General features: G+C 43.1%; 2 non-coding genes across 2 annotated transcripts; one reads left to right on the forward strand and one right to left on the reverse strand.

The window, feature by feature from the left end:
- The first annotated feature begins 6,646 nt into the window (after nt 1–6,646).
- Nucleotides 6,647–6,718, forward strand: trnaq-uug (transfer RNA glutamine (anticodon UUG)). Its single transcript has one exon. It is a non-coding gene; the product is annotated as a tRNA-Gln (tRNA).
- A 1,685-nt stretch (nt 6,719–8,403) lies between these two features.
- trnar-ucu (transfer RNA arginine (anticodon UCU)) lies at nt 8,404–8,495 on the reverse strand. The gene is given in 2 exon segments: nt 8,404–8,439; nt 8,459–8,495. It is a non-coding gene; the product is annotated as a tRNA-Arg (tRNA).
- Between the last annotated feature and the right edge of the window lie 3,408 nt (nt 8,496–11,903).

An 11,903-nucleotide genomic window follows, 5' to 3' on the forward strand; every position in this document is an offset into this window, starting at 1 on the left:
GCATCGGGCCGCTGTGCGCAGAGAGCTGCAGTCAATTTTAAAAACACCACCATGTAGACCAGGGGTTCTCAATGTTTTGATAGCTGAGGGCCAATTTATGAACCCGACACTGGACTGAGGGCCGCCAATGAAAAAAAGAAAAAAAATTACACTCGTAATCATTTTAATGACCCAGGACATGGAATACGATGGAAGGCTACTCCATTGATGCCAGACCTTGCAGAGTATCAGCATCAGAACGATGCAATGTTGTTTTTACTCTAATATTTAAGAGTATGTGTTATTTACCTTAATTTTATCTTAGTTTTATCTTATTTCATGTTAATTATTATTATATGTTCTTTGTATGCACCAATCACTAAGGCAAATTCCTAGTAATGTGAATCCCCTTCACTTACATGGCAATAAACACGATTCTGATTGTGATTATTAATACATGCAAAGCAGTCAGGAAAAACCCTGCAGTATTCAAGGTAAAATAAAGAGTTTCACTCTATTGCACAAAGGTGACTTTATCGTTTTTTATGGAAGTTCGGAACCAGAGTCCACATATGTGGACATCATTTTTCTCTAAAAGTACATCATATCAAAAGATGATGCTTAGTTTTTATTCTAATTAGGTTCCAATTAGCCCAAATAGCAAAGAGAAATAAAAAATGCATGTAAAAAAACAGCTTGGGCCTTAGTTCAAATGTTGCGTATATCATTGTCAATGTTAATAAACTTACTGTTTCACTAATTAGGTCTTTGATAGAGCCACAGGAGACTGCTGAATCTTCCCGCTTGACAGAAAGGCTTCCTCTGTTGCTGCTGCTGAAATTAGGGCTTCTTCTTTTTTTATTACCCAATAACGGCTGTTTTGTTTCAGGCGCAGTTTTTGAATACATTCCATTTCCGGGTGGGAGGAAACTTAAATGCATCACGTTTCTTATTTAATTGAGTCACTTTCAGTCAACACAAGAGAATCTAGCACATTTAACAATGTGTGCAAATACATGGAGATTACTTGTGTGTTATGTTAACAGAGGAAATATGAATGATTTGTGTTGGATATACTAGTATTGTTTCTGTAGATTCAAAGACCCAGTGTTTCCATTTTTTCAGTGTGGAGTAATACCAGAAGGTCCCACCACATACAGGACATGTAAGCATCTGCTTAGGCTTTGTCATCTGAAAGAAAAAGGGGTTCAAGATTCATTCCGCATAATATATCATATAGCTCTGGTTCTACTTGATGCCTGTTGACGTCAAAGAAAAACTGGGAGAAAGGTTGCAATCTGAAATTAATGCAGCAATGCAGGTGGCCTAGATTGAATCCTTTGACTTTTTCTGCTACAGAAAAGTTTTTCAGCTGTAATTTTACAGCTACAGATCCTGCAGAATCAAATCACTGAAGCTGTATAAAAGTACATGCATCAGCACTGGTAATATGAGCTGTTTTGACCTGCACAGGGATCTATGCTAAGCTATTAGCATGAAGAAGAAACTAGCTTAACTTACAGTTGCTGGAGCTCTCTCAGAATGGTCTGCTCTCTCCCTCTGTCTGCAGCAGAATGAGCTGCTGCACTGTCTTTCCCTCCACCTGGCCCCTCCCTCTCCCCCGGCCAGATGTCCTGCCTGCCCCCTTTGAGAGGGGGGCCTGTCTGCACTGTGGGACTCTCTGTCCTCTGGGTCCTACAGAGACCCTGTAGGGATCCAAACATGATTTCCAGCACTAACTCAGCAATCATGTGACACACCTCAGGCCTCCTTCCAATGAAGAAACATTCTCTTCTTCTAGGAATGTCAGGCTGATATTTGACTATGTTGTTCAACTCCCACCACTGAGTGACAAAATGTTTGTTCCAGCTCATTAGCCACTTGCTAAAGCTAAGTAGCTAACTGAGTGGCCTAGAGACATGAAACTTTGCAAACATGTCCAGGGCTCAGAACATTAAGTTCTGAGCCAATTTTGGAGGTTTGGCCATTCTGTGTCTGAATGGCACAGGCTTGAATGTGGAAAAGCCAAACCTGATTTACCGTATTTCCAGCAATTTCTCAGCAATACTTTGACACACAGGCACCAAATTCACAGGACTCAATCGCAGGAATATACATGTACATACAGTACAATATACATACAGCCTTATACATGTGTGCCAAGTTTGAAGGATTTTTTTAGGCCTGAATATCACCTACCTTGCTGCTGATGAGTCTGTGGTTGCCAGTGCCATTTTGTTTGCTGTTGTGTGCTGGGGCAGCAGACTGAAAGCAGTGGACACAAACAGACTCAATAAACTGATCAGAAGGGCATGATGGTCTGCTGTGGGTCATGTCTTTGTTCTGCACACGTACAGCTAACATCTCCAGTGTTACACAAACACATCATGTGCTGCTTGACGTGTTCCATTCATGGTAGGAAAGCATGTGGAAGTCACACATGTCAAATCTGTGCTAGTCTCCCTTCATTCAGCCCATATAAAGACAAAGAGTCTGCAGGTCCAGGAAGTTATAATTAACTATCATTAAATAACAAGAACTTATGATGCAGCCAGCACATTTATACCATGAAGACCCCTTTAAAAGAATAAACCTCAAAAACTGGTGTTTTCATCAAAAAGGGACTGTGGCCCCACAGTGAGTCCAGGGGCTTATTTCTGCCTCAAAAGGACTTGATTTCACTCTGGTCTGTGATATTTAACAGATTATTGTTTAATCCAGGAACACTTCAGACCGGTGCTGTAGGTGGACTGACTTGCAGCCACCCTTTGAAATATCTTAGAAATAAAGGTGAGGTTGAAGATCACAGCAGTTTAAAAGCCTGTGGTACTTAATCTGTTGCCAGAGACAGGTTGATCTGGCCACACTTGTGTGAAATCAGCCTGTCTAGTGTAGGGTGAAAGAATTGATTCTGCAGTGTGTGTTCAGATATAGAGGAGTGTGCCCCTAACATGAAGTATTCATGTTTAAATGTGTTTATCACTTAATAATGTGATTTTCATAAGTGTTTATGTGTTAGGAAATTTTATAGAAAATCAAAGTAATTTGAGGATACTGAATGTATTAAGAAGTAATTTCATAGTGTGTCATATAACTTTGTTTTCTGCAGTTCAGGCTGTGGCAGATGAGATCAGTTGTTTTTCTGCTCTCTGGAGCTCCGCTTGGTACGAGATGGTCATAAATTCAGACTAAGGACAGCAGCACCTCTGACCTGATAAAAGCCAGATTCTATTCTATTCTAATGTCAGTATTGGAATGGCAATGTAATTTACATCCTTTATCCACTGTACTGTAGGCTATGTAGATTTAATGATATATATTCTGAAAAAATAGATGGAATTTGACACAGTTTGTTTCAGTGTGCTGGGTGTAATACTTTATCATGTGCTGCTTTTAGGTGGAGAAGGTGTCCAAAGCTTACGGGTCGTTGTGCATGTGGGTCATAGCTATGGATCTTTACTCCAAAGAAAAAGAAAACGTGGTTAAAGCACAGGTCAGTCATAAAGAGTGCAGTTTATTATTACTGATACACATGCACATTTGCAATATTTCTTCACAGTCTGCTGTCTGTTCCTTTGTCACTTTGGCTATTCATCTGCCATGCACCGCTCTGTGTGACTGGTCTGCATACTCTTCTCCCGCTACCCTTACCTACGCAGGCAGAGCTGGATACAACCAAGAAAACACTAAGGGACAAGCAACAACAACTTAAGGAGGTGGAGGATCAGATGAAGGACCTACAGGACCAGTTGGACAGCAGCATAAATGAGAAGGAAGATTTGGGTGAGGGCCATGTTTTAATGCTGTTACGTTGATATGATAAACCATACCTGGATGCAGTTCTAAAATCAGTTGATGCTTTAAAAATAGAACTTGTCTAAACTCTGTTCATTAAAATGTCTTTTTTCCTTCCTCATAGTTAGCAAAATGGCTCTGACACAGGCTCGACTGGACAGAGCAGGGAAACTGACTTCTGCTCTGGGGGACAGCAGATACGCTGGGGAAAAAATGTTGCAAATCTTGAGCAGGACATCAACAGTGTTGTGGGAAATGTATGCATTGCAGCTGCCTGCATTGCCTACTATGGAGCCTTCACTTCCCACCATAGACAGCTGGTAGGTACAGTGTGATGGGATGGTTTAAAACCTTTAGGGCCTCTGTGATAAAGTGTGCAGCTGGTATGGCCAATGTGAGCCTGGTCTAGAGTTTTTTTTTTTAGAAACATATTGTGAAAAAGCAGTAACAGCTAATACCATATACCCTGTTTACTCTTGTTCCCCAGTGGATTAAGCAGTGTCAGAAGCTAAACATACCCATCAGTTCCCCCTTCAGCCTGATCGACTTTCTGAGTGATCCATATGACATCCTCCAGTGGAACACTGAAGGGTTGCCCTGTGACACTGTATCTACAGAGAATGGAATCCTGGTAACCAAAGACCGTCGCTGGCCTCTTATGATCGACCCACAGGATCAGGTGGCGTAAATTAATTCAGAGGACATATGTATTCTATGAAAATAGAACCTCCTTTCAGACACAGTCAGAGACAAAGTCACAGACTGGCCTCCGCCCCAGCATACCTAACGCAACAATACCAAGCTTCCCTTCATACAGTAGAAAGGACACCAACCAGCTCATTCAGCATTGCAAATTTGCACTAAATTAAGATATTTTCACTGCTTCTTTATTGTGTTTCCATGTCTGATCATGTTTCCTTGAATGCTGTAGGTAATACACTTGGCATCAGCAAGTGTGCACCAGAGACAGTTAGGTCACTATGGAGTCTTGGAATTCACATTCAACAAACCTTTGCTCACAAAATCCCAAACGGCTATCAACTATAATAGGTATTTATGTGCTTTCCAAGAAGCACACATTTGGAATAAAAACAGTATCGCACACAAGAACCTTTGTGAATCCTTCTGCCATTGAAGCTACATATTGGGCAGTATAATGAACGCCTGGCATCAAACCATGTTTCTGCAGACATTAAATCACCTGCCAGCTACACCTGTGTGCAATGCCCTTTTGTTCAACACCAGCCAGGAGAGCAGAAGGACCCTGTGAATGCAAGGGTTTACTCCAGTGTTTATTCAAACCAGGGGTTGCATGGTGACTGTAACGGCCGAATAAGTCTGAGGAGCGTTTTTGTTAGACAGAAAAAACAAAGGCACTGATGATGCAGAGTGACATGACAGTTAAATCTTCATAAATTAATTAGTGTTTCATTAGAATTGTAGTGTGTGTGATCCTGGCTTCGATTGATGTAAAATGTGTCTTTTGGCATGTACATTTTTTTCTGTTTTCCAGAAATGTATTAAAGTTACAATCATCAATTTCACTGTGACTGAGTCTGGCCTGGAGGACCAACTGCTCAGGTAGACACAAGACAGATATTGAATTCTAACCAAACTTTAAGACTCACATTCACAACTTTACCCTTTTCCTTCTCTTTTCCCCCCTTTCTTCTCCTTTCTCTACCTCCAAAACCCTTGAAAATTACAATTACCCTGCAACTTGTTTCTCTCTTTAAAGTGATGTGGTGCGTCTTGAGAGTCCACATCTTGAGGAACAGAGCAATAAGCTGATTGTTCGCATCAACGCTGACCGCAATCAGCTGAAAGATATCGAGGACCGCATTGTTGAGCTTCTCTCTAACTCTAAGGGGAATATACTTGACAATGAGGAGCTCGTTCAGACTCTCCAGGAGTCAAAGGTGGGGATCTGGTAGAGATCATACCTGTCATCATTTTCAACTTTCTGATCGTTTTCCTAATTGTAATTGAAACTTTTTGTTGTTCTTGTTCTAGTTGTCATGCTCCTCTTTCACTTCTTTTGTCTGTTTTTTCTCCACTATCTCCAGGTGACATCAGAGGCCATAAAGCATCACCTGAAGGAGGCAGAGGGGGACTCCTTCCTTGTGTATCTTGGGGAGTCCATACAGGCGTGGAGTGGCTTCCCCAGGATACTGTCGGAAGTAGAGCTTGCGGTTGATGATTTGGTCTCAGTTCTAGAATGATTGCTGCTGGGAGTTTGAGCAGACAGCTGTTTACAGGGTCTAAGTTGGAATAAAGATTAATCCTGTAAATGCAAACATCCAATCTACTGAAGTTCAAAGATGTGGGCTCATCCGGGATTTGAACACAGGACCTGTGAGGAACTGGAACCACTTCTTCATCTGAACCATGGGGACGCCAATTTATAACACCTGAAACCACCTCCACTGTCTGCACACACAGGAAGTTCACCCTGAATCAATGCTCTCTGTTTCAGTTAACCTGTCTGCACAGAATTATTCTCTGTAACAACATGTAGAGCCCGGATAGCTCAGGCTAATTTTCATATCTGTCCAATGAGAGACAATTATCAGAGGAGAGGTTCTGCTTCTCAGGAGGGTCACACCCTAATACAAGACCACTTCCTGTTATGCAATAAATAAACTTTATGATTCAATGTTGGGCTAATGCCACAGCCACAAAAAGACATTTCTCCCAGCTGCTAGACAGCAAGCCTTATCTAGACATGGAAGACAGTCTCCTCATGGAGGACAGTGATATGCAAAGTGTTCAATCTTTGTTGACACAAAGAAATCTTTGCACGTATCTTTACCAATGTCAAACTGCTGACAGTCGGCCGGGTAGAGGAGGAGAAGAAGACCCATGAGAAGCAGGTTCCATGGTGTAATGGTTAGCGCTCTGGACTTTGACTCCAGTGATCTGAGTTCAAATCTCAGTGGAACCTTTAGTTTAGTTTGGACAGTAATACTGGTGTCCTTTCTACTTTCTCTAAAAATTCAGGGCTCATTTTGCAGATTTCCAGTCAGCATGTTGTAACTGAATAACTATCAGAGTGTATCAGAAGGAGAAGTTACATAAAGATATAATTTAAATCTCTCTCCTAAATGACACCTTAATCTGGGATTAATAATGAGTATAAAAGTAGCTGAAGACATAATTTATTAAAGTATTATAACAAATACCTCCTTTATAGGGCTGTCTTGATAACTGCCTCTCATTTCCACCTGTTGTCTGTTCCATTTGCACAACAGTAGCTGAAACTGATTCACAATCAGTGTTGATCCTAACTGGACAGGCTGGTTTCACACAAGTGTGGCTGACTTTTTGGGGCAATATTATAACAAATACTTATGAGACATTATATAAAAAGAAAGGTCAGTGCATCATGACTTCAGCTCCATTCAAAGCTTTAGGAGGCTTCATGGCCTCCATCACTCCATAAGACTGTTCCATCTGTTCTGCATCTCTGACATGTGCTGGGACGTGGTGGCTTGGATGTTTCAGTGCAGCTCATCTAGTAATAATGAGTAACACATATATGAACATCAAGCTGATCATGTCATGCTAAACTGAGTCCTTGGAAGAGCAGAAGCTGTGAACAGACCTCATGGAGCAATGGTAGCACGTCTGAGATCAGAAGGTTGCATGTTCAAATCATGTCAGGGTCACTGGTTTTATGTAATTTAGTCCTCTTTCTGTTCACACCAGGTCCACTAGAGCTCTCAGACTCCTCCACTGCACTGAAGTCTGGGTAGTTTTCACTTGAAGCAGAATGTCGGCTTTCTCCTGTGTTTTCTGGTTAAATTACTGCACATTCAGGGAAAATAGAGTTAGGGTTAAACAGAGCAAAAAATCCTGAGTCATCGATCTGCATTCGTTTAGAGGGCCGAAAGGGAGCAAGTGTGAAAACACCCTAAATTTTAATCTTAAGTGGGACCAACACTCCCCCGAGTAGCTTCTTCAGTTCTGCAGTGACAATGTTCTTCCTCAGCCAGTTGTTGTCTTTGTCTTGTTGTCTGTGGGTCTTTGATGACAGCCCAGCTGGGATAGCCACAGGTTTGCAGGGCCTTCCTGATGTGATGTTGCTCCTTCTTCTTCTCCTCTGAGCTGGTCGGTACAGTTTGAGCTCTGTGCTGCAGCCATTGCGACAGCCATCGCACCTCAGAGTGATCCAGCAGTGCCTCATGTTCAGCAGCATACAGTGAGCAGCTTTAATCTCTGGATTGACAGACTTTATCTATGCAATAACTTGCAGAACAGGGAGTCTTCCAAAATATCTCCTTTCCAGGGATAGCACACCAAAACTATCAACTGAGCAGCACTGGAGATGCTCTGCTCTGTCGATTCATCCAACTGAAAGGAACATTTCTTACATGATCGCAGTCTATCCAGCAGCTGTGCCTGAATGTCAGCTGAGAGATCTTCTGTTCTCCTTTTCAGTTTATTAGCTGCCTCTGTGCCAAGCAAAATCTCACACCAGTCAGATCTCTGTCCACCTGTACAGTCACAAAGCCGGGGGCAGCGACGCTGTTTTCCAGGATGTCTGAGTGCAGTCCTTTTTTTCTAGCTCTCAGGATGGGAGCTGTATCCACCCTGAAGGAAGGCGCCACAGGAAGTTAAAAGGCACTTTGACTCTGGTGGGACTTGAACCCACAACCTTTGAATCACTTCTCCTGTGTTTAACTAGAAGTCCAATGCGCTATCCATTGTGCCACAGAGCCACAAAGAAGTCCATTTTTTGTCCTCGAATGAAAGGCAGAAATCCGGAATAAGCAGCAGCATTCCAGAATAGTCATCAGTATTCCGGAATTATACGTAGAATTCAGGAGTAACAGTCAGTATTCTGGCAAGTCAGCAGTCCAGAAGGGAAGCTAACATCAGCAGTGGCTCAGTGGTAGAGCAGGGTTGTGTGTCCTTTACCCACATTGCCTCCAGTGCTGGTCATTGTATGACACTGCTTGGCAGCAGCTTTAAGCAATTTCCCTTCTGGGATTATTAAAGTATTTTTTTAAAAAGTCAGCATAACAGAGGTTACAGCATCACTGATTTTCCCCTCAGGGAAGCTGCTTTTTTTTACTGCCACCCCTGGATATATGCAGTCCAGTGCAGTGCGGCATGCTCTGTTCTGTACAATGGAGAAACCAAACAACTACTCCAAACACTGGCCTTCAATGTTTGTCAAAGTTTGTCTTCAAACAAGATGCTTATGTTTAAGGCAAAAGCTGTGACAGAAACAAGTTCTTCTTCAAAGATACACAACTCCAACATCTTTGTGAAGTTTGTGGACGACACAACTGTGGTGGGTCTCATCTCCGGTGGAGATGAAACAAACTACAGGAATGAGGTGCACCTTCTGGCCGAGTGGTGCAGAGACCACAACCTCTCCCTGAATGTGGAGAAGACAAAGGAGATGGTTGTGGACTACAGGAGAGCACAGAGTCAGCACACCCCTCTGACCATCGACGGGGTTCCTGGGTGTGCACATCACTGAGGACCTCTCCTGGACTAACAACACTGCATTCCTGACCAAGAAGGCACAGCAGCGCCTCTACTTCCTCCGCAAGCTCAAAAGAGCCAGAGCCCCTCCCTCCATCCTGTGCACCTTCTACAGAGGGGCTGTTGAGAGCATCCTGTCCAGCTGCATCACTGTGGTACAGAGCCTGCACCGCCACCTGCAGGAAGACGCTTCATCGCATAGTGAGAGCAGCTGAGAGGATCATCAGCGTCCCTCTCCCCTCCCTCCAAGACCTCTACGACAGCTGTCTCACCCGAAAGGCCCTCCGCATCACAGGAGACCCCACCCACCCTTCACACCGCTTCTTTAGTCTGCTGCCATCAGGAAAGAGACTGCGCAGGCGGGGCCAGGACCAGCAGACTGAGGGACAGCTTCATCCACCAGGCTGTCAGGAAGCTGAACTCTCTCCCTGCTGTGCCCCACTCTCTCCCCCTTCCCTCTACAAAAGTTTTTTTGTACCAGGCTGTAAACATGTTCATTTCTGCTGTGAAGTTGGACATTTTAACATGGGAGTCTATGGGTAATAACACGCGTGAATTACAATTTTTCACACATGTCGTAAACATTCCAATTTAAGACTAGTGGTTAAGACCTTCAAAACTCAGTGTGTAACATTGTTGGTAAAAACTGTTTGATTTGGCATGTTTGTAGAGAAGATTGAAGCAAGGCGTCTGGACTTGTAGAGTTTTCCTGAAGAGGTTTCGCTGCTCATCCAAGCAGCTTCATCAGTTGTTGATCTGTTGGTGGGGAAACATGGTTTATATGTGGTTGCAGACCTCAGTGGGTGGTCTGGATAAAACTCACAAACAATAGCACTAAATGTTTCCATAATTACCTGTGATGATCTGGCTGCCTGTGCCAGGTGTGTCTAACGACTGGCTAACGACTATGAGACTGCTGGTAGACAGCCCATTGTTCTTGCTGTTAGCATGTGACTTGGAGTGAAACTTCCTGGGAATGGATGAAATAACTGCTTTGTATGTGGTAAAAAGATGAGGCCACCACCTCGAGAAGGTTTTACCAGCTTAACATAGATGGCTTCCTTGACTTCCTCTCTGTCTAAAATGTGAACATTGTTGTCCTCAAAGGAGTGTCCTTTGTCTTTGAGGTGGAGGTGAACAGCTGAGTCTTGTCCTGAGGAGGTGGCTCTCCTGTGCTGAGCCATTCTCCTGTGGAGTGGTTGTTTAGTTTCTCCAATGTACAGATCAGAGCATTCCTCACTGCACTGGACTGAATATATGATATTGCTGTGTTTCTCCCTGGGAGTTTTATCCTTTGGCTGTACCAGTTTCTGTCTCAGGGTTGTCCTCCAGTGGAGACTGCAACTTTAACACAGCACCTTGGACGAAAAGCAGACTTGCAGAATGAAAGGCAGCATTTCAGAATGAAAAGCATTCCAGAATGAAATTCAAATTTCCGGAATGAAAGGCAGTAATCCAGATTAAGTGGCAGCATTCCAGAATAGACATCAGTATTCCGGAATGACAGGCAGAATTCCCGATTAACACTCTGTATAGTGGAACAGAAGTCAGCAAGACATCATTCTGGAATGAAAAGCATCCCAGAATGGAAGAAAGCATTCCCAAATGAAAGGCAGAAATCTAGAATGAGAGCATCCTGGAATAGACATCCATCCACCCACTCCAGAATGATAGGCAGGATTCCGGAATGGTAGACAAAAGTCTTGGATTAAACCCCTAACCTGACAGCGGCCTGTGATGTCATGGAAGCGTGCATTCCAAAATGGAAGGCAACATTCCAGGACAAAAGTCAGCATAACAGAATGAAAAGATTTGCGGAATGAAAGACACCATTCCAGAATGAAAAGCAGTCCATAATGAAAGACAAAATTTTGGAATGAAATGCAGAAGTCCAGAATAAACAGTAGCATTCCAATATAGACATCAGTATTCCGGAATGATAGGCAGAATTCCCGAATAACATCATAACATCATTTAATCAATAGAGCTCGACCGATTAGCTCGATCCCCATACGGCCAATTTGTGTTTTCATTGTTGAAGCGTGGACATGCCTGTTTCACTTACTGTGTGCTGGTTGGTACATTGGACTCAAGGATTGGTTTTTGAAGACACTCCTCCAAGTGGTGTCTTCAGTTCTGCTACTATTCTGGTTGGGAATCTGAGTTTTATGTGTTCAGGATCTCTGTGGGTGGATCTTGCAGGAAATCAGACTTTTAATCTGAGGGCCCAGGGTTCAAGTCCCTGTTCAGGAGCAACACTATATATTCCTAACCAGAAATCTTTGTACATATCTTTACCAATGTCAAACTAAGAAAAACATGTGCTTTGTGTTGTTCTTCCACCAACTGAAACATGAAAAGCAAGAAGTCACATGTGGCTCGTTGGTCTAGGGCAGACCTGGGCAAAGTACGGCCCGCGGGCCACATCCGGCCCGCTTGCGTCTTAATAATAACAATCTCTAAGGTTTCAGTAGGGCTCTTGCACCATTCGGTGCTCGGGCCCTAATTATAGTGCAAAGTCTCCTTATCGATACGTGTGTGGAGAGGAAAGCAAAAGATCAGCTGGCTCTGTGACTTTCTCAGGAGAAAACAAACAAAAAAACTCGACAAAAGTGATAATACTGAAGCAGCCT

The sequence above is a fragment of the Parambassis ranga genome, unplaced genomic scaffold (assembly GCF_900634625.1).
Source record: "Parambassis ranga unplaced genomic scaffold, fParRan2.1 scaffold_21_arrow_ctg1, whole genome shotgun sequence".
Lineage (NCBI taxonomy): Eukaryota > Metazoa > Chordata > Actinopteri > Ambassidae > Parambassis > Parambassis ranga.